Source organism: Miscanthus floridulus, chromosome 9 (genome assembly GCF_019320115.1).
Source record: "Miscanthus floridulus cultivar M001 chromosome 9, ASM1932011v1, whole genome shotgun sequence".
Classification (NCBI taxonomy): domain Eukaryota; kingdom Viridiplantae; phylum Streptophyta; class Magnoliopsida; order Poales; family Poaceae; genus Miscanthus; species Miscanthus floridulus.
Genome location: NC_089588.1, coordinates 37862201 through 37885453, shown reverse-complemented (window position 1 = coordinate 37885453; position 23253 = coordinate 37862201). Strand labels below are relative to the sequence as shown.

Sequence of the window (23253 nt, the reverse complement as noted above, 5' to 3'; positions counted from 1 at the left end):
AAGGAAGTGGTTGTATCTAAGAAAGATGATGATCAAGTTATATTCAAAGGATCTAGATACAACAACCTATATCTAGTGGATTTCACCTCCGAAGATGCTAACTTGAAGACATGCCTATTCACCAAAACATCACTTAGGTGGCTATGGCATAGAAGACTTGCTCATGTTGGGATGAGCTCACTCAAGAAGCTTATGAAGAATGAATTGGTGAGAGGGTTGAAGGATGTGAAATTTGAGAAGGACAAGCTTTGTAGTGCATGTCCAAGCCAGCAAATAAGTTGCAAACACTCATCCTACAAAAGCTTTCATGTCAACAACAAGAGTGCTAGAGCTCCTTCACATGGACTTATTTGGACCAACAACTTACAAGAGTTTGGGAGGAAATCTTTATTGTCTTGTGATTGTTGATGACTACTCAAGATATACATGGGTGTTCTTCCTTCATGACAAGATCGAGGTTGCTTCATGCTTCAAGAAGTTTGCCAAGAGAGCACAAAATGAGTTTGAAGTGAAGCTCAAGAAGATTAGAAGTGATAATGGAAAAGAGTTTGACAACACAAACATTAAAGCCTATTGTGATGAAGTTGGGATCAAGCATGAGGTCTCCACAACATATACTCCTCAACAAAATGGTGTAGTTGAGAGAAAGAACTGGACACTTATCACTCTAGCAAGAACAATGCTTGATGAGTACAACACACCTGAAGCTCTATGGGCGGAGCTATCAACACCGCATGTTATGAATCCAACCGCATATTCCTTCAAAAGTTTCTTGGCAAGACACCTTATGAGTTGCTCAATGGGAAGAAGCCGGACGTCTCCTTCTTTAGAGTGTTTGATTGCAAATGCTACATCTACAAGAAGCGGCAACACCTAGGGAAGTTTCAAAGACGTTGTGATATTGGTTTTCTTGTTGGTTACTCATCAAAGTCCAAAGCATATCGAGTATTTAATCATGCCGCTGGCTTGGTTGAAGAAACATATGATGTGGAATTTGATGAATCTAATGACTCCTAAAGAGCACATGAGAATCTTGATGATGTAGGTGATGAACCATTGAGGGAGGCTATAAAGAACATTCTGGTTGGAGACATCAAGCCTAAAAATGATAAAGATGATGTACAAGTGATTGATCCACCTTCTTCATCAAATGTGCCACAAGATGGTGATAAAAATGGGAGAGTAGAAAATGAAGATACTCATGTCTCTCATGATCAAATGGTGGCATAAGCACAAGATGTTGATGCTCCACAACCTCCCCCTCAAGTGGTTGATAGAAGAAATTCACCTCTACTACAAGCTCATCCACAAGATCTCATCATAGGGAGTCCATCAAAGGGTGTAATGACTCGATCTCAAAAACTTACTTCTTTTATTGAACGTCACTCTTTTGTCTCTTGTGTTGAACCTAAGAATATAGAAGAAGCTCTTCAAGATTACGATTGGATAAATGCCATGCATGAAGAGTTGAACAACTTTGCTCGCAATGAAGTTTGGACTCTTGAAGAGCGACCACAAGGTGCAAGAGTCATTGGAATAAAGTAGGTGTTCCGCAACAAGCAAGATGATCAAGGCATTATTGTGAGGAACAAGGCAAGACTAGTTGCAAAGGGGTTCTCTCAAGTTGAAGAGTTGGATTTTGGAGAGACCTTTGCACCGGTTGCAAGACTTGAAGCCATTCGTATCCTCCTTGCATATGCATCGCATCATGAAATGAAATTATATCAAATGGATGTTAAAAGTGCATTTTTAAATGGCTTTATTAATGAACTAGTCTATGTTGATCAACCTCCTGGGTTTGAAGACCCTAGATATCCTAATCATGTTTATAGATTGTCCAAGGTGCTATATGGGCTTAAGCAAGCCCCAAGAGCTTGGTATGAGTGCCTTCGGGATTTCCTCATTGAGAAGGGCTTCACCATTGGGAAGGTCGACACCACACTATTCACCAAGAAGCTTGATGGAGAGATCTTCATTTGTCAAGTATACGTTGATGATATCATCTTTGAATCATCAAATGAAGATTCTTGCAAAGAGTTTGGTGAATTGATGTCGAAGGAGTTCGAGATGTCTATGATTGGAGAGCTTATATTCTTTCTTGGTTTTCAAGTCAAGCAAATAAGAGAAGAGATTTTCATCTCTCAAGAAAAATATACCAAGGATCTTCTCAAGAGGTTCAATATGGATGAATGTAAGCAAATCAAGACACCAATGCCATCTAATGGACATCTCAACCTAGATGAGGGAGGTAAAACGGTTGATCAAACTCTCTACCGCTCTATAATTGGTAGCTTGTTATATTTAACCACATCTACACCCGACGTCATGTTTAGTGTGTGTATGTGTGCTAGATTTCAAGCTAATCCTAAGGAAACTCATTTGATTGCCGTTAAAAGAATCCTTAGGTACCTTAAGCACACACCAAGCATTGGTCTTTAGTATCCTAAATGAGCTAGATTTGAATTAGTTGGCTATTCCGATTCAGATTATGCCGGTCGCAAAGTTGAAAGGAAAAGCACATCCAGAGGGTGCCATTTGCTTGGTAGATCACTTGTGTCTTGGTCCTCCAAGAAACAAAATAGTGTGGCTTTATCCACCGCCGAAGCGGAATACATTGCCGCGGGTGCTTATTGTGCACAAATACGTTACATGAAGCAAACTTTGCTAGACTATGGTGTAGTTCTAGAAAAGGTACCACTTTTGTGTGACAATGAGAGTGCGGTAAAGCTTGCTAATAATCCGGTTCAACACTCTCACACCAAGCACATAGATATCCGCCATCACTTTCTTAGAGATCATGTTGCTAAGAATGATATTTCACTAGAAGGTGTAAGGACCGAGGATCAATTGGCGGATATCTTCACTAAACCGCTAGTTGAGGCTACATTTTGTCAGTTGAGGAATGAGCTCAATGTGCTTGATTTTTAGTAACTTCACTAGAAAATGAGCTTGTGTTGTCCCTTGCATTGCATTGTAATATACAACATGTTTAATTTTTGGTAATGCATTTAGGGCTTGTCTAACATGGTTAAGATAACCGCCGAAAAGCGTGTGAAAAAGCTTAACCTTGGATCAAACTTGACAAGCAACTAGAATTACTTTCAAGTATTGCATTGCATATGCATGTATGTTGTTTTCTCGTTTCTCTTCAATTGCCCTTTTATTGCCTATTTTCTTAAAAAGAATTATAGCTTAAGGCAAAATACTTTGAAAATTTTGAGGGTTTGAGAGAAGTCACTCATATCAGTCTCAATTGGTGTTTATTTGGGTCTTATTGAAATTGGAACTTGATTGGGAACAGGCAGCATGAAGCAACTTTAAAGATTTGCTAAAAAAGAGTGACAGGACGTTGCACCAGACTCTGAAGTCCAGCGTCTGGTCAGTTCACAGGAGGTGAACCGTTGCTACGAAGGAGTGACCAGATGCTGAAATAGTTCTTTCCCTGTGTCTGATCAGATGGCGTTCCTACGTCCGGTCAAGCGAAGAAGAAGATCTATGGATCGACCGAACTCTGGCTACGTCCGGTCAGTGGTGATTGGACGCGTCCGATCGTGACTTGGGAGGTTTTGGACCTCTCTGTTGTCGACCGAACTCCGGATGGCAGCGTCCGGTCGTTGCCACCGGAGCATCTGGTTAGTAGAAGTCATGTGGGTTCTGGTCTCTATTCCATTTCCTTTTCTCATCCATCATGGGGGCCACCATATAACCGCACCATTGACCTAATCTAGCAACCACCCACGCCGACTTCGCCGATTCCCGAGCCACCGCACCGCGCCCAAGTTGCATCGCCCGTGCCCTAACCCTTGCACCGTCGCGCTCGCCTCCGCCACCACACAGCCATGCCTCGTCGTCTGCCGCACCACCACGCCTGAGTCATCCATGCCCGCACCACCGCAGCACACCTGCGCCACTGCTCCATGTGCCCGCAGCACTCCTACGCCATCGTGCCCTACCCTAGCGCCACCATCACACCAGCAATCGCATGCTCGTGCCCTAGTGCCGCCGTGCCAACTGCCCCAGCCATGCGCCCGAGCCGCATTGCTCTATGCTGGTGCCCTAGACCATCATTGCCCCTAACCCTAATTGTTGATCTTGGTGGTTCTCCATGATCCATTCCTTACTCTTTGGTTCACCGGTTCGTCAGGTAGCAAGCCCTTGTTTCTAATTTCGTATCTATTGCTTGCTTCTTAGGGTTTCGTATCTCTAGATGTATATTGAAATTTTTCATATATCCAATCTATTCTAACGTGCAGCGAGTCGGTATTTCTGAGGTTACTTTGGCAGTTGTCAATTAACTCAGTGCCAAGCTCGCGAGTATGGATTGAGGCCAAGCCTCAGAAGTGATAGTTGGCAACTATTTCTTGTCAGTGGCAGATGCTCTTTTTAGGTCCAGCAATGGCACGTGTCAAGAATGCCGGAGGTGGTCTAGGTGATGAGGATCCAAGGCCTCCGCCTCGCTTGCCTGCTGAGGTGAAAGGCAAGGGGACAAAGAAGACTACATCAAAGAAGCAGAAGTTTGCATATGCTGATACAGCGAGAGCAGCAGCAGCAGCAACCACCGCAAAGTGTGCAGAGAGAGGAGGTGTTCGGAGTGGTGTTGTCATTGTAGATCAGCTTTCACCAGCATATAGGGTAGCCATTGAGCGGGTTGAGTGTCATCATGGTAGTCTAGCTAGGACTATCATGCTTGAGGGACGGCATGTTGTTTTGGAGGAGACTCAGCCTCAGGGGGAGCCACAGCAGCAGACACAGCCACCAGTGCAGTCAGAGGGTGCTGAGCAGACTCAAGAGGGAGAGTAGACAGAGGAGACAGAGCAGGCACCTCAGCCACAGCTATACCACTCTAGTCATACCCGTACCTAGGTGACACCGAGGCTAGAGACACAGAGGAGGTGTTCTCGTCCACCTCCTAGACCATAGGGTCCACCTCCAGTGACTCACCTGGACTTGAGGGCTGCCATAGCCAAGCAGGTGCAACAGCTCAGGTTTGTTCAGTTTGAGTACTAGTTCCTGCTGAGGAGGGACGAGCATGCTTTAGAGGGTTTCTATACACCACTACAGGAGGATTTCTATAATGTTTATTTGAATAGTGGTGTGGCTTTCATATCTCAGAGAGTATGCTCTATTGAGGCCATTGTAGCAGCAGCAGGAGAGCAGATCCACCCTCACCTCTCTTACTTATCAGGGCTGATAGACGTACTTGGATGGATAGACAGATATGTTCCATCATGGGTTCGTGAGTTCTATGCTACACTTTGGATTGACCTAGCTCACAGGTTCATACACTTTGCATTCAGAGGCCATGACTACATGCTGATGAGCTTCAGGGTCAGAGAGATCCTCAGGTTATAGGAGTCACCCATCCTCCTTCATGAGGTTTGCTATGGACACACAGAGCCTCCTAGACGCCCTCACGGCGGTCTTGTGCCTCCCACAGATCTCATCCAACCTTGCTTCATACCGCCATTCGGTGAGGGGCTGAGCAGGACACCTAGAGATCTTACTCCCATAGTTAGACTGCTTGATGCTATCATGAGGAGGACCCTGCTACCGAGGATGGGATATCACGAGGCATTAACTCGCATTCAGTTGTGGCTACTAAACTCCCTGATCCAGCAGACAGTATTTGATATATGGGATCTCATTCTTTCTAAGATGGAGGATGTAAGGAAAATGGACCCTTGGCCCATTTACTTTGGATTTTGGTGTTTGATGACCAACACAACCAAATTGGACTAATGAATTTGCAAGTATTTGTTTTATAGTGCAATAGGGTGCAAGACGTGACTTGGACGAAGGCGACGTGATGATCCGATGATCAACACCATAAGCAAGACCTTAGGAGCACAAGAAAAGACACAAGATATCAAGCAAAGTCCAAGCACGAAGATAGGAACCAAGCCGGATGCAAGATCGCGAAGAAACGAGCTCACAGAAGGCATAGGACGCTGCACAGGACGCTCCAATGCACAGGACGCTGCACTGGACGTAGCACAGGACGCTGCACAGGACATTCCGATCAAGCAATAGCAGAGTCAACAGTAGCGACCGGACGCTGCACCGGATGCTCCGATGCACAGGACGCTGCACCGGACGCTGCACAGGACGCTGAGTGCCAGAGTCCGGTCAACATCAGTAAGGTTCCAGAGAGCCGTTTTCATGACCGAACGCGTCCGGTCAGTACTGACAGGACGCTGGTCAGAGTCCGGTCAATAGCAGAAAAGTGGGATTTCGTCCCCAACGGCTATTTTCTCAGTGGGGCTTATAAATAGACCCCCCAACCGGCCATTTGAGTAGTGTGGAGCTGATGAAACATACCAAGGGTGTTGATACACCATTTTAGTGATCTCCACTTGCATAGTGCTTAGTGTTTCATCAGGTGATTAGCGTAGGTGCTTTGCGAAGTGCTTAGGTTGATTAGACCACCGCTTATGCGCTTGCTCTAGGTTTAGGCCTAGTGTTTAGTGAGGTTTACATACCTCTTACCACCCGGTGCTTGCGAGCACCATTGTTGTACATCGGAAGGACTTGAAGTCTTGCGAGATCACACCAACCGCGTTTGTGGTGTGGCCGCCACCGTGTATTAGAGGGAACAAGGCCCGCGGCGTTTTGGTCGGAAGCTTGATAGTGAAGACGGCGGGGAGCATCTAGGAGAGGCTTGCCAGAAGGCACGTCGGAGACCCACTTGCACATGGGGAAGGCCCGAGGCTATCCACGGAGTTACCCGACCAGGAGCTTGGCCCTTGCGAGGGATTCCTTGCGAGAGGCTCCAACAAGGACTAGGGGGAAGCTTGCACGCTTCTCGATACCTCGGTAAAAATACTGGAGTCATTGACGGGAGTTTGCATATCTCTACCTTGCTCTTTAGCTTCCGCATTTACATTGTTTACTTTACTACGTTTGCGGTAGAGATAGCAACACACTAGCAAAACCATAGTTGCACATCTAGATAGTTTATCTATTGCATAGGTTTTGCTAGGGTTAGAAAAAGAGGCCATAGTTTTGAGTTAGAATTTTAAGTTGCCTAATTCACCCCTCCCCTCTTAGGCGTCACGGTTCCTTCAATTGGTATCAGAGCCGGTTGGCTCATATTTGGACCCTTGGCTTAATCGCCGTTGAGCCGACGCGATTGTAGAGTGGTTGGGATGGATACCGCTAGGCCTCCACAATTTGACGGCACTAACTTCCCATACTATAAAGCTAGAATGGCTTGCCACCTTGAGGCGGTTGATTTTGGTGTATGGAGAGTCACTCATGACGGGATGAAACCCATCAAGAATCCCAAAAAACCCACAAAGAGTGATGAAAAAGAAATGCACTTCAATGCTAGAGCTAAAAATTGCTTGTTTGAATCACTTAGTATGGATGTTTTTAACCAAGTATTTACTTTAAATACGGCACATGAAATTTGGTTAAAACTCCAAGAGCTCCATGACGGCACAAGCAATGTCCGTGAGCAAAAACATTGTCTAGCAAAGCAAAACTATGATTCCTTTACTATGAATGATGATGAGCTTGTTCGTGATATGTATTCTCGTTTGAATCTAATTATCAATGAGCTCCATTCTATAGGATTATTAAAGCTAGATGATGTGGACATCGTGAGGAAGATCATCTCCGTGCTACCACAAAAGAAATATGCAAGCATCATCACCATCCTTCACAACATGGAGGACTTAAGCAATATGACCCCGGGCATAGCCATTGGCAAGTTAGTGGCATTTGAAATGTCACGTAAGATGGGGCAAGAAGAAGCTTCTTCATCAAGCAAAGGCAAAGCTCTCGCTTGTAGCGAGAAGAAAAAGATGAAGGGCAAGAAAGTTGAGTCAAGCTCAAGCTCAAGCTCCTCAAGTGAAGAAGAAGAAGATGAGAATGATGATGAACAAGAATCAAGTGATGATGATCAATCTTCCTCCTCCACCTCCGACCTTGATGAAGAATCAATCAAACTTATCAAAAAGGTGGAGAAGATGATCGTAAGGCTCAATGTCAAGGGTGTGCCCATCCAAATTCAAGACCTCGTTTTCACTAATCAAAGAGACGAGCAAAGAAAGAAAGGATGCTATGGATGCGGCGAGTTGGGGCACTTTGTGGAAGTTTGTCCAAACAAGCCCACACCCAAGGCAAAGAAGAAGGCGTGCAAGAACAAAGCCCTCACATCAATAAGGTCATGGGATGATTCCTCAAGTGAAGAAGATCATCACAAGAGGCGAGGGCGCAAGCACTCATCATCAAGCTCTTCTCGTGTGTGCCTTATGGCATGAGGTAATGAAAGCTCATCCTCTAGTGAGAGCGATAGTGATGATGATTTGCCTTCTTATAATACAATTGTGCAACAAAATCTTAAATATGCTAAAGTTTGCACTAGTCAACAAAAGAAGCTCAAAAATTTAAAAGAAGAGCTAGGTAGTTCACAAGAAGCATACAAAAATTTGCTTGAACAATATGAAAACTTTGCAAATCTCAATGTTGAACTATCTACTAAAATTGAGCAACTTGAGGCTAGTGCAACAACTAATGCATGCACAATCAATGATGAGCAACTTTTAAAGAAAAATGAAAAATTAAAAGAAAAGTTAGCTAGCTCACAAGAAGCATATAATAGTTTGCTTGCTAAAATGGAAACCATGTGCAAACATTGTGATGAGCTAACTAATAAAGTTGTTAATCTTGAAGCCGTTAGCACAAACCCCACCAAGGAATCTAAAAAGAAAAGTTCTATCTTTAACATGTCTAAAAAGGATGCCTCTACTTCTTGTAATGATTTATGTTTAGACTCACCTTTGTGCAACCAAGTTTGTGTTGAGAAAGTTATTGTAGATACATGCACACAAGAGGTTGCAAAGGAGAATGAGCAACTCAAGCAAGAAGTAGCTCGCCTCACCACGGACTTGACTCAAGTGAAAGGCAAGGCGAAGCAAACCCAACTTCATCAAGATAACACCATCAAGGGAGTGAAGAAGCTTGATGAAGGACAAACCGTGGTTTGTTACGTATGCCACAAGGAAGGTCACAAGTCCTATGAGTGCAAGGTGAAGAATGGGGGAGGAGCAAAGAAGAAGGAGAAAAAGCAAACAAGCAAGCTCTCCAACACCTACACCAACAAGGTGGACAAGAAGGCCTCCACACCTTATCTCTTAAAGAAGAAGAAAAATGACAAGGTGGTGGCCATCAAGGTGAACAAGCAAGCCAACAATGGGGTCAAACGCTTTTGGGTGCCAAAGGAAATCATTTCAAACATGAAGAGCACCAAGAAGGTTTGGATCCCGAAAGGGAAGTGAGAAGTTCGTTGGACATCGGGGAATTTGGAGACTTGGCAAAGTATGGGTGCATTTCATGGGGTGCATCATGATAGACAAAATCATTGTCAAGTGGGTTAGTTAATACTATGGACCCAAATTCCCCTTCCCATGTTAGGTAACTAGATGTTATTACTTTTTAATTGGTACATCTTGCAATTGGATTTTTCCTACAATTGGTATCTTTAAGCATCTAGTTACTCTTCATGCCTAGGTTTGCATTTGCATGCTTATATCTTTTGTCATGCATACACTAGGTATTTCATATGGTAGGCTTGCTCGGTTGCATTCTTAACCCTTGGAGCAAACCTACATGGTGTTAAAATTGCTTAGAAGCACGGCACATAGCCTGTCTTACTTTTGTTTATCTAATATGTGCCAAAGTCCAAAATTGTAGATAATCTCTCCCGAATATCTTTTTTGAAAATGATTCTCACATTCTTGAGATGTCATCTTTCAAGTGGTATTCTTGATTCTAAAATCAATGTGCATGATTTCTACAAAGTATTCTACTTTTGTGTGCACATATTTAGGGGGAGTAATTCTACAACTTGGATGCTTTGAGACTAACACTTTTTCAAATGGTATCAATTTTTCAAACATATGTGTAGTAGTCTCATTGTAAGGAAATTGGAGTCCCCGGAGTTAAGCATCATTCTTTAATTGGCATCATCATGTTGATTTCATTTCATATTTATATGCTTTCTCCATGCATTATATAGATTAAACTCTCTTGTGCAATAAATTGCTCTTTATGCATATGCTTTGCTTTCTACCATATGTATGCATACATTTAGGGGGAGCTTAGTCTATATAATGTGAGAGTCAAATTTTGTGATCCATTTCATTCTATACATAAAGGATCACGAAATTTGACCCTCCCTTGTGCTACTAATGTCTTCCTTTTCAGTGTTTAATGCCAAAGGAGGAGAATTTGAAGGACCAAAGGCAAGCATCAAGTTGATGTCTACAAGTGGTAATGGTCCGAGAAAGGGAGGAAAGTGAATTATGGATTAGTCTAAGTAATGGGAGAAATTATTTTGAAAACTAGGCTTTAATCCATAATATCACATGGGGACATTTGCAAGGGCAAGACAAGCTTTTAAGTAAAGTTTCAATTAGTATCTATCAATTAGTATCATATAACCTTGCCCTTTGTATTGCATCCTAGCAAGTAGGTAGTTTTTAACTTCCAAATTCTTATTATTTGCTTGCTTTGGTTGTGTTGGCATCAATCACCAAAAAGGGGGAGATTGTAAGGAAAATGAACCCTTGGCCCATTTACTTTGGATGTTGGTGTTTGATGACCAACACAACCAAATTGGACTAATGAATTTGCAAGTATTTGTTTTATAGTGCAATAGGGTGCAAGACGTGACTTGGACGAAGGCGACGTGATGATCCGATGATCAACACCATAAGCAAGACCTTAGGATCACAAGAAAAGACACAAGATATCAAGCAAAGTCCAAGCACGAAGATAGGAACCAAGCCGGACGCAAGATCACGAAGAAACGAGCTCACAGAAGGCACAGGACGCTGCACAGGACGCTCCGAGGCACAAGACGCTGCACCGGACGCTGCACAGGACGCTGCACAGGATGCTTCGATCAAGCAACAGCAGAGTCAACAGCAGCGACCGGACGCTGCATAGGACGCTACACCGGACGCTCCGATGCACAGGATGTTGCACCGGACGCTGCACAGGACGCTGAGTGCCAAAGTCCGGTCAACATCAGTAAGGTTCCAGAGAGCCATTTTCGTGACCAGACGCGTCCGGTCAGTACTGACAAGACGCTGGTCAGAGTCCGGTCAGTAGCAGAAAAGCGGGATTTCGTCCCCAACGGCTATTTTCTCAGTGGGGCTTATAAATAGACCCCCTAACCAGCCATTTGAGTAGTGTGGAGCTGAGGAAACATACCAAGGGTGTTGATACACCATTTTAGTGATCTCCACTTGCATAGTGCTTAGTGTTTCATCAGGTGATTAGCGTAGGTGCTTTGCGAAGTGCTTAGGTTGATTAGACCACAGCTTATGCGCTTGCTCTAGGTTTAGTCCTAGTGTTTAGTGAGGTTTACATACCTCTTACAACCCGGTGCTTGCGAGCACCATTGTTGTACATCGGAGGGGCTTGAAGTCTTGCGAGATCACACCAACCGCGTTTGTGGTGTGGCCGCCACCGTGTATTAGAGGGAACAAGGCCCACGGCGTTTCAGCCGGAAGCTTGATAGTGAAGACGGCGGGGAGCATCCGGGAGAGGCTTGCTGGAAGGCACGTCGGAGACCCACTTGCACGTGGGGAAGGCCCGAGGCTATCCATGGAGTTACCCGACCGGGAGCTTGGCCCTTGCGAGGGATTCCTTGAGAGGGGCTCCAACGAGGACTAGGGGGAAGCTTGCACGCTTCTTGATACCTTGGTAAAAATATCAGAGTTGTCGACGGGAGTTTGCATATCTCTACCTTGCTCTTTAGCTTCCGCATTTACATTGTTTACTTTACTACGTTTGCGGTAGAGATAGCAACACACTAGCAAAACCATAGTTGCACATCTAGATAGTTTATCTATTGCATAGGTTTTGCTAGGGTTAGAAAAAGAGGCCATAGTTTTAAGTTAGAATTTTAAGTTGCCTAATTCACCCCCCTCTTAGACGTCACGGTTCCTTCAGATGATACACTTGTAGAGGGATTTAGAGGTCATAGGCTGCTATCGTATGCTCACTAGATCACTTTTCTGATTCACAGGGCAGTTACAGTGAGGCCTCCTAAGATGTTGGCAGAGTATTCAAGAGCTACTATAGAGTTTCTAGCTTATAATATGACTCAGATGGTCTGCCACAGTACAGCAAGGACACCTAGCCTACCGCACTGTTGCCTAGAGGTGCCAGAGACTGCAGTCTAGCAGAATGAGATCATTAGGGGCATAGCAGCTACATAGGAGGAGGAGCTAGATGCTCAGTAGGAGAGTATGGTTGAGAGTGACCCCAACGATAGTTTAGATGATGACTACTAGGATATCCCTTAGATGCCTCCATGACGACATGATAGTGAGGCCAGTATCTCCAGCTTAGCTCTATAGGCACCGCAGACAGACCCCGCTCTTGCGATTCTTGAGTGGATGAGACAGGATCAGGCTCGCCAGGCCTAGGAGACTGTAGCTGCTCTAGCATAGGTTTAGGCTAGATAGGACGAGTTCTAGTGATAGCAGCAGGCTATCCAGTAGCAGCAGCTCCTTATGCAGCAGCAGTTACTTGGATTCATGCAGCATGTCGTCTCTGCTATTGGGGCTCCACCACCACAGCTTACACCTCAACTCGGCCAGCCTGTCATCACTACAGTGACTCCAGATTTTTAGCCTAGTGGGCTTCATAGTCAGGGATAGCCAGCTACATAGATCGCTTCACCTATAGAGCAGGTGTCCCAGTGGTTTGCTTCGCTAGTGCCAACCCAGGGTCTTTCCTTCACACCTCTACATATGAGCTTCACACCGGCTCAGAGTTCGTCGATGCTCGTGACAGACACCCTAGTTTCCAGGAGCCTTGGTGCTACATTCAATGAGTTGACACGGCAGCCTACACCGCTAGAGCTACATGTCCCTGGTCCTTCCACAGTTGCTCCTATTACTAGGACTACAGAGACGCTCCCATCATTAGTTGCATCATCAGAGCCACCAGCTACAGTCATACCTATAGAGTCACAGGTCGCACTAGTTCCAGATCCGACCCAGACTGCTTCAGCGTCACTTCTAGCGATAGAGGGTCAGACTGCTCAGAGCTCAAGATCAGATGATGATGCTACCTAGTTTTAGATCGCTCACCGTGACTCAGCGCCCGACTCGTCTGCTCCAGCCCCGTCGACCGACCCTTAGGTTTTGGTGTTTGACGCCAAAGGGGGAGAGGGATCGAGTATGATAGACATAGGGGGAGTGATATATCTAGGGGGAGCTTATTTATTACATTTGGTTTTTTATGTGTGATACTTATTATGCATTCATGTTTACTTTTATGCATTGAACTACATATGTGTGATCGTGATCGTGATATTTATGTGATAGTCATATTTATGTGATATGTGACATGTGTGCTCTCTACCTTGATCTTTATATATGTCATGTCATTTGGTTATGATCATTTGCTTTGCTTCCATGTTTTACTCCGATGCAAATGAGCTTTATTTCTTGTACTCATGCTTATTTCATATCTATTGAGTACACCATGTTGGCTTGGGTCATATAAGCTTGTCTAATCTCTTTGTTCTTATTGTCAAAATCTTATATGAACCAAGCATGTTGAAAACCTCATCTCTTTTCAATACTCTAGGTTGTATTGTCATCAATCTCCAAAAAGAGGGAGATTGAAAGCATCTAGACCCCTAGTTGGGTTTCGGTGATTAATGACAACACATGATTACTATGACAAACGTGTGTTTTGCAAAGGCAATTAAGTTAGGTCATGGTAATGGCAATTGATTGGGCAATCAATGGTTGTCATTCCCCTACGATAGAAATCGTTTCGGTTTTCAAAGGATGGACGACAAGGTTAAGGATGGACTAGTTCTAAGTGTCGTTTGGTGCTGAAGAGACACTTATAGTAGTTTAGGACTTTGTTTTTCCTTTGGCCATACTATTAAGGGGGGTATGGACTAGTAGCTTGACCTAGGTGAGTCTAGTGGGTTAGGTGTGGTGCACACTTGTCAATCTAGCACTAGGTAGCTTCTAAGTAGCCCTAAGATCAATTGGAGAAAACTCCATTCACATATGATTTTGAGTTAGACGTGAATGGAGGGTCAAATGTTGACCGGATGCTGGTCCCGGTGTGACCGAACGCTGGCAGTAGAGTCTGGTAGTTCATTTGATCAAGTGAAGTCATCTGGATGCGATCGGACGCTGAGTGAAAAGTGACCGGACGCTGGGTGTCAAAGTCCAGTCAACTCTAGTAAGGTTCCAGAGAGGGAGAATCCTGATCAGACGCGTTTGGTCCGTGCTGATCGGACGCTGGTCAGGTTCCGGTTACTAACAGGACCTGAGCAGCAAGTGACCGGATGCTGGGTGCTAGAGTCCGATCAACATCAGTAAGGTTCTAGAGAGCAGTTTTTGTGACCAGATGCGTCCGGTCAGTGCTGACCGAACGCTGGTCCGAGTCCGGTCACAACTTAACGGCTCAGTGGCGGGGAGAACTGACCGGAGCGTCCAATCACCTTGACCGGAGCGTCCGGTCACCCCGTAGAATGCTGACTTAGGCACATAGCGGTTTGTTTTGAATGAGGGGGTATAAATATTCCTCTATTCATTCAAGGGAGTACTCTTGCCCATTTCAACAGCTGAGAAACACCATTGAGAGTGTCAAGAAGAGCAAGAGCCTAGTGAGGTGATTGAGATTTGAGAATCCAAGAGTAAGACCTCATTAGTGAAAAGAGAGTAGCAAGTGTGCATCCACCCTTCTCATTAGGCTTGTTGTGGTCAAGTGAGAGTTCTTGCTTGTTACTCTTGGTGATCGCATCACCTAGATGGCTTGGTGGTGATTGGGAGTTTAGTGATCATCCGGCGGAGCTTGTGGATGACCCAACTCAAGTTGTGAGCGGTTGTGGGTGATTCACCATGATGGAGTGTTGAAGAATCAACCCGTAGAGAGCACTTGATCCTTCCGCGGATCAAGGGGGAGCTACACCCTTACGCGGGTGCTCCAACGAGGACTAGTGGGGAGTGGCGACTCTCCGATACCTCGGCAAAACATCGCCGCATTCCTTCTCCTCTCTTTACTTTAAGCATTTACATTTGAGCAATTCAATTCTTGTCTTTACATTCTTAGAATTGCCATGCTAGAGTAGAATTGGAACTTAGGGTGCTAAACTTTTGTGCGGTAGATCAATAGAATCACTTTCTAGGCACAAGAGGTGAAGTGGGCTAAGTGTAGGGTTTATTTATTGCAAAGAATTTTAGAATTAGCCCAATTCACCCCCCCCCCCCTCCTCTTGGGCATCTTGATCCTTTCACATATAAATTCTAACACTACTGTTTATATACCAATATTTCACTAGAAACGGTTAAGTTGAACATCCACCAAGAGCTTCAAGGATGCCGACAGGGTAAATTCATCTTTACTGACGGTTTCTTAAGGCCAACGCTAGTAGAAATCATGTATTATGCTGGCAATTCTCTTAACCTACCTTCAGGGTAAGCTCGATTCCTACTAGCGGGATCCTTAAGAGAACTACCCGTGTAAATACATGATTTCTATTGGCGTTGGCCTTAAGAAACCACCGATAAAGATGAATTTGTGTTGGCAGTCTACAGCCATGTGCCTAAAGTTTCATTTCTACTAATGCCTATACATTAAAAATCGCAAGTGTCAGCAGATATTGTTTCTGTACTAAGCATCCGCAATAGTTGAGTCAGGTCAGTGCCATGTCATGTACCTAAATAACCTTTTTATTTTTCTTCAGCATTAAAGTTTTGTTTCATGAGTGAAATGGGAGGAACTAAAGAGATAAATCTAATAAGTGAAGCTTGCATCCCATATCTCTCTCTCATATGATGTCTCTACTACAGCATGTTTTATCGGAAATGCTGCAACTCAAGCGTCCGGTGCTCCCAAAAATATCGGACTGACTTCAGGCTCATCTCAACCACTCATTCTCTATGTTAATTCTTATCCACTCATTTCTCAGCCTTCCACCGATACCGTCTCCTGCTTTGCCTCTTCTTTAGACTCGCATCCGCTCGCCCCACTCCATCCTACAGTGCCCTCTTCCCCCACCACGCCCGTCTCTTGCTGCTTCATGCGCTTCCTTCACCACACCACGCCCCACTCCATCTCGCCAGTCGTGGCCATGGCGTCACAAGGCCACCACCAGCCTAATGCCACCAATAGGAGGTCGTCGCCGGCCTAGACATCGTCTCCTACGGCTAGCCAAAGACACCACGACAGAAAGGGAAGTCCGACAATGGAAGTGTACATTGGGCCGTTGTTCTCAATGTCCTCCTAATCCGAGCGTGCAGGCTACTGCAATCCCCCACCAGGTAGGCCATGACTGCCAGTGACGCGATGTTTAAGTGTTTCAGGCATTTTTCAAACATGTTGCTAGTCTATGTTTCAGTTGTTTCATATGTATGTTTCAAGTGTTTCATATGGATATTGTAAAAATAAATCAGGATGTTGCATATGTTGCAGTGGCTGCACACGTATGTTGCAAGGGTCTGTTCCCAATGTTTCATCTGTTTTTTCAAACGTATGTTTCAAGTGTGCTTATCTAGATGTTGTATATATTTCACACATATGTTGCAAGTGTTTTATCTGGATGTTGCGTATATTTGCAATGATTTTCAAGTATTTTCAGGCGTTTTTGCAAGTGTTTCATCTGTTTCTGACGTATGTTGCATGTGTTTCATCTAGATGTTGTAAAAATAGATCGAGATGTTGCATATGTTGCAAGTAGGCGAGGGAAGCAGGCGCATGCGAGGGCGGTCCCCATGGAGCGGCGCAAGCGAGTAGGCGGGCGAGCAGCGCAGCAGGCCAGCAGCCGCGGGCGTCCGTCCAAATGTCCGAGCGCAGTTCCGTTAATTTAGGGCATGGCCCTGTGCTGAACCATCCAAATTTGTGTCCGAGACTAAACACAGCGCGTTTGGTTTGGCACACGGAGTCAACTCGTCCATCACCAGCCTACAGCAGCATGAACACTGCTCACAGCGTTGTCATTTTTATGAACACGGCCTCCCTAATGATCCATCACAATCCAGCACAGTGTTCCCTCGTAAATGTACTGGGAGATGGTAATGGGCCACATCCCTAATGATCTATCAATTTTTTTTTGACTCTTTGTCGTTGGCGGAATTATTGGGAGAGAAAAACACTGTTCCAGTTGAAAAAAAACAAGCCAAACAAACTGAATATGGGATAAACTGAACAGGGCCAACATAGATTTATCTGTTAAAAATGCCACTAGATACCTAGCTGCGGGATTAGACGGGAAATTGACACAGATGCATGTGTGATGGATTCGTCAAGAAATTAAGCACAGATCCAACTGATACTTGAGCATCGTTCAGTAAGTTCCTACCTAAAAACAGCGATGACCATTTGAGAAATAGATCGATAGCAAACCTGGTAGACGGAGGGCACGTGCGAAGGCGGCTAGCTAGCTGCTGCTATCCAAGAAGGAAACGTTGGCTCGCGTTCGTCGTTGAAGCAGCTCGCGCAGCCAGTGGAAGGAAAGAAGAAGTATTTGGTCTCCTTAGCTATCTGAAGATGAACAGGCCCGAGTATTTAATAAGGTACACCTCACTCGAGAAGAAACCGTATTAAAGAGGGCGGTGCAAGTTGACCCAGGCATCCATTGACTTCATAAAAGCAGGTATAGGAGAAATGGTATACACTATGCCAGAAATGCTTATTAGTGACGCCTTAATCTGTGACTTGGATCTAAAACGCGTCACCAATATGTTATCTGCGACGCGGGTGAACACAACTCGTCACTGGTATGCTGTCGCCTATGGCAAATAAACAAAATGGGTGACGCGTTTCCAACCAGATGTGTCACTGACAACAGAGCTTCTTACGAGTGACACGTTTCAATTACCCCCGTCACCCTCGGACCCGAAAAAATTATCAAGTATGGTCAAATGAGGACTCAAGTCCGAAATCCCGTTCCCCCCTCGCCCATCCCCTCGCCCCTCTCTCGTCTTCCCCTGTTCTCTCTCAACTCTCGCCTCCTGCACTCCGCCGGCCGGGCAGCGGTCACCACCTCCCCGCTTCCTCCACCGCCACTGCCTCTACTCTGCCGCCACGACATCCCATCTTCCTCCTCCGCTTCCACCTCCCCTCCTCCTCCACCTCCCCCTTCCCCAACCACGACGGCTCCATGGATGGATCTGGTGAGGAGGCAGCCCGCCGGAGAGCAAGCGCTGGGCATGGCCCTCATACGATCTGGTGAGGTGGCGGCTCGAGCAGATAGAGGCCCTAGCCGACGGCGGATCTAGCGAGGCCGAAGATTCGGCATCACCTCATTCCTCAGTGCCACAGATCTCGCTTGCTGGAACCCTAATGACGCCACAGGCCGTGCTGTTGGAGTGACGTCGATGCAGCGCCGGGTGGGAGTAATGGACGCCGACGCTAAGAGTGCAGCGCTGCGGCCTCGGTCGCGGATGACCAGCTTCCTGCTCTCCGGGGACGCGGCGGCAGGGAACGAGATGCTACTCCTCAACCCGCCTCCACGTGCCGGTGAGAACACTTTTTGGCTCTTCTTAGGCCCCCTTTCTGCAGTTGCCTTGCATTATTGCTATTTGCTCGTGTCCTCATGGAAACTCTAGATTATCCTTATTTGGATTTTTAGTCCTCTGTGGTTTTAGTGCACAAACCGGTGGTGTACAAAGGTGGGTTTAGGTTAGATTATCAAGCTAGCCTGAACAATGGTGAAGACCACAAATCCATGCCTTTACCTGCTATTGTGATTTGTGAGCATACCCCTTCCTACTGTTATCCATGGATCGATTTTAACTGATCCAATTATACGAGCAACAATAACCATGGAGGCAGTGATATTGCATATAATCTTCCTCCAAATCTCCAGAGCTTGTGAGTCATGTTTGATGCGTGCCTTACTATTCCTATCTATGTTTGAAAAAAATATTTTTAGGTCTTATTACATTGAACTACCTTACTCCATCTCCTAGATGTTTGCACTTAGGAATTTGTAAATTGCCTTTTGGGATTTGTACTAAGCTGTGTTTTTTGCACTATGATAAGATTTGTACTTTATGGAATTAATATACTGTGTGGAATGTGCTTGCTTTCTGGATTAAATATGCTGCTTGCTTTCTTCAATGAATACCTGCTACTATATGTGATTGATTAACCAGAATTGGGATGTCTGATATTGGTTACAGCCTACATACTCTGCTAAATTTTGATTTTTCATGTATTCACTATTTATTGAATTTAGAAGAGTTTTTTCAAATTATTTAACAAGGTTGAGCCTGTTACTTGGTACCTGATGCTAGTTGTTCTGACTTCTGAGTAAGGTTTAAGTTTGAATGACAACTTATTATGATATATTTGCCTCAAGTGATTTCAGCACATGAATGACCACTGTCACTCTACCAGTTAGCTGAAAATGGATAGCTAGCCTATGGTCACTCTATAAGTTAGCGGAATGGTCACTTCTGAATAAGTCGGTATAATGATATGTCCGTTCTGAATGAGCTAACTAATTCTTGGTGAACTTTTGTTTTTTTACAGATATATACACATCGGAGCATGCAGTTTTGCGTTTGACCTACATAATTGGGTGAGCATATCTTTTTTCACGCAGGCATCTCTATCTTTTTTGTACTTATAGGAGAATCTGACCAAGTAGCAATATCACTGATCTTTTTGCAGCCATTGGAAACTTTGTTGTTCAGTTAGATGTTGTGCCTTTATATTCTGTGATTGCACTATTCTGTGTTGATTTCAGCAGTGCCTATTCTATGACCATTTTCTGCTGATTTAGTGTATAGCTAACACAATTGGCCTCCAAAAATAGGTTACTGGATCATAGATTTATCATTTTTGTTTAAGAACATAGATCAAACACTCAATAGTTTGAGATATATTAGGCCCCAAACTTTGCTAAGCCCTGCAGTTTTAAGTTTTAAGTGTTATTTAAAAGGCATGCAGTACAAGTTGAGAGCTTAAGCTAATTATAGATGGTGCACTATGCAGCAAATTCTAGTGCATGCTGCATGTTTAAAATAATGCAGCAGCCATCTAGTGCATGTCGATGTCTTTAACAAGCACGCTGCTGTCCAGCCATCCACTGGACAAGAGCCTACAACTCTGGCGGCTTAGCTGGTGATCATTGAATCGTCGTGGTAATAATTCAAAAGTGGAATAAGGTCATATACCTTGATTCCAACAGATCTGAAAACCATGATTTCAGCGTGCTAAAACTGTTGATCGACGAGTGAGTTGTTTGCTTACCTACTATTGACTTGTTTCATAAGTGCCAATATCATTGAACCAACATAATGAGCCATATATATGTGTGTGTTGTACTCTTACATGTAGGGCTTTTGCAAGACACACAAACAAGCTGAAAGACAGACCACAGCCATTGAAACACGCTTTTAAATATGTGGTAAGTGCTTCCAAAAATAAAAGTCAATATTGTGCCTCTAGTATATTAAGTACTGTGTTCAACTTCCATTTTCAAATTATTGTGTTCTGTATATATTTGTCGCAGTGCCTTCAACAATCTTCTGCTAAGTCATCTGGCTAGTATGCTGCACACCACTTGTTTTTAGCTATGAGAAAGACAAACTTGGAATACTCTGAGGTATTCATATCTAAACTTTGGATGTGCAAATATAATGGCCCATGGTTGTTTGTGTGTGTGTGTGACTGTGTCATGTCCTAGTATAGTTTTTAGCCCATGGTACTTGTTCTGCTACCTGCCTTTTTCTATCTCAAGAGAAGAGAAAAGGTGGAGGCTTTATTTGTATTGCTACCTATCTTTTCGTTTTGGGGAGTGATCTGATGAGGGTGGAGGAGCAGGTGCCAGCTCTATGCTTTTGCAGCTGAACCTCCTTATGCTCCAGGTAGTTTAGTGATTGGATTAGGAGCATGCAGCTAGCTAACAGATTATTTTCTCTGATTGTTTATTTGTTTCGTAGCACTCGGATATAGTGTGGCCATTGTCGCAGTGGCCAGTTTGTGTTTCAATTTGAGTATCATTATTCGGTAATAGTGGCACTAGCCGATTGCTCATAGTCTTGATGAAAAAGTTTGTGTGGCCTCAGCATTCTGTCTTCAAATCAGTCTCAAGGAAACAGTCCTGCGTGTCCAGAAAAAAGTCTCAAGTAACAGTTGTATTTCAAACCTTAATGCGATTTCACTACATTTGTAGGCTATTCCCTTGATGTAGAAGAAAACTCTGCAGTTTCTTTTCAGTGGAAACATGCACAGTACTACTTTAGTCATAAGCTCGAATGCTCGATGCTTTATGCTGCCTATATATTTTAATGAGTGATAGACATAGGCACAGCACCATCTGCTTGCTAATGAATTTCCACATCTGCGGATGTTCCTATGTCCCTTGATTGTTTGCATCAAGCTTAGCAACTGTGATTTTTTACATTGATTGTCTATATTGTCTTGTACATTGTACTGTACCATGTTTTCTTTTTTACCAAAGTTCTATCTTGACACAGGAATTTGAAGTGTTGACGACGCCCATCGATATGCTCATGATTAGAGAAAAGCTAGCCAGGTTCTTAGTGGAACAAGTCATCGAGAAGAAAGGAGAGTTCCATCATGACCAGTGATGTGTGTTTGCCATTATCAGTGTGAGTCCAGTGATGTAGTGTGTGACTAAATAAATTAAGCCCAATGTTGTGATGGATTTCGAACAAGTTGTGAACATTTGATATAAATGTGAATCTGTTGAACTTGATGTCTATCTCGTGTGAACATGTTACATATTGATGACTTATATATATTTCTTCTGTGAACGATGTGGGGTTCTGATGAGCAATGTGTACATTTGTTATATGCTATCAGTGACACATTAGACAGACATGAGTCACTGATATCAAATTATCAGTGACGCATATTCTTAGTATGTGTCACTCATATATCCTTATTCGTGACGTGTGTTACCACAACGTGTCGCTGATATAGACTTATTAGTGACGCGGGTTCCCACAGCGTGTCGCTGATATGGATTTATCAGTGACACGTGTTCCCGTTTTCAGTGACGCGTATTCTGAATAAGCGTCACTCTATTTCCTTATCAGTGACGCGTCTTACAGTTATCGGTGACGCATGTTCGCGTTATCAGTGACTCGTGTTCTAAATATGCGTCACGGATAGTTTCCTATCAGTGACGTGTTTTTACGCGTCACTAATGTGCCCTTATCACAGACGCAAGAATAGTGACGCGTGTTTTACGCGTCACTGATGACCCTCTACACGCGTCACTCATAAGGTTTTCTGGCATAGTGATAGGCACATTATTATAAACTAGATAGTTTAGACCAGTCTCAGCGGAGGTTTCATGTTCTAGTTTCTAATATACCTATATTTTGAAAATAATGCAGAAGAGCTTCATTTCCATGAAACCTTTATCATGATCTCTCTTCATCAAAATAGTGTCATGTTAGTGTATTTAATACCTATAAAATTATATGAAACTCCCATTGAGACTAGCATGGACATTAAATAAGCTGATGTGACGTAGTTTAAATGAAGAGAGATAAAAATAGTTTCACGGGAGCCCTCGTAGGCTTATTAGCATCTGAAAATGACCATCATTTTCGTCCCTGCTTATTTGACAACAATATCCCGTGTGATACGTGTCACCACCGGCGGCGTCCGTTCAGATTGCACGAACCGCTCGTCCGTAGAGTGCATATAAGGTTTGCAGGGATGACAAAGTGAGGCGAAAAACCCAGAGCACTGTTCAGAGTAGCAGCAGTCACTACTAGAGAACAGACTTTAAAACAATGTCCTAATTTAGCATTAGCCTTGGCATTTTTTTGCCCCCGGGACTAAAGGATCCTTTAGTCCCGGTTGGTAATACCAACCGGGACTAAAGGTTCCTGCCCAACGGTCATCCGCGGGGCAGGGATCTTTAGTCTCGGCTGGTATTACCAACCGGGAACCTTTAGTCCCGGTTGGTAATACCAGCCGGGACTAAAGCTTTTAGTCCCGGTTTGGGTGATGCCCCGGGAATAAAGATTAATCTTTAGTCCTAGTTTGGCCCCCTAACCGGGACTAATTATCCCGGTCTATAGACCAGCTCATTTCTTCCTCCCCGAGCCCGAGCCATTCTATTCAAACTCACTGCCTCTGTTCTTTAGCTTGCTGTTGTTCTTGCTCTCTCCCCCTCCATTGGTGTTGCTCTTCGATTTTAGAGGTAACAAACTTAATCCTCTTATGTTTTATCAGTAGCTTATCTTATTTTACGATGTAGATGCATGTGTA

At 44.2% G+C, this 23253-nt stretch overlaps 1 long non-coding RNA gene across 1 annotated transcript; it reads left to right on the top strand.

Moving 5' to 3' along the window:
- The first annotated feature begins 18443 nt into the window (after positions 1 to 18443).
- On the top strand, positions 18444 to 21652 carry LOC136481757 (uncharacterized). The gene is made up of 5 exons (XR_010764838.1): positions 18444 to 18510; positions 19528 to 19576; positions 20338 to 20407; positions 20513 to 20605; positions 21480 to 21652. It is a non-coding gene; the product is annotated as an uncharacterized lncRNA (long non-coding RNA).
- The last annotated feature ends 1601 nt before the right edge of the window (positions 21653 to 23253 follow it).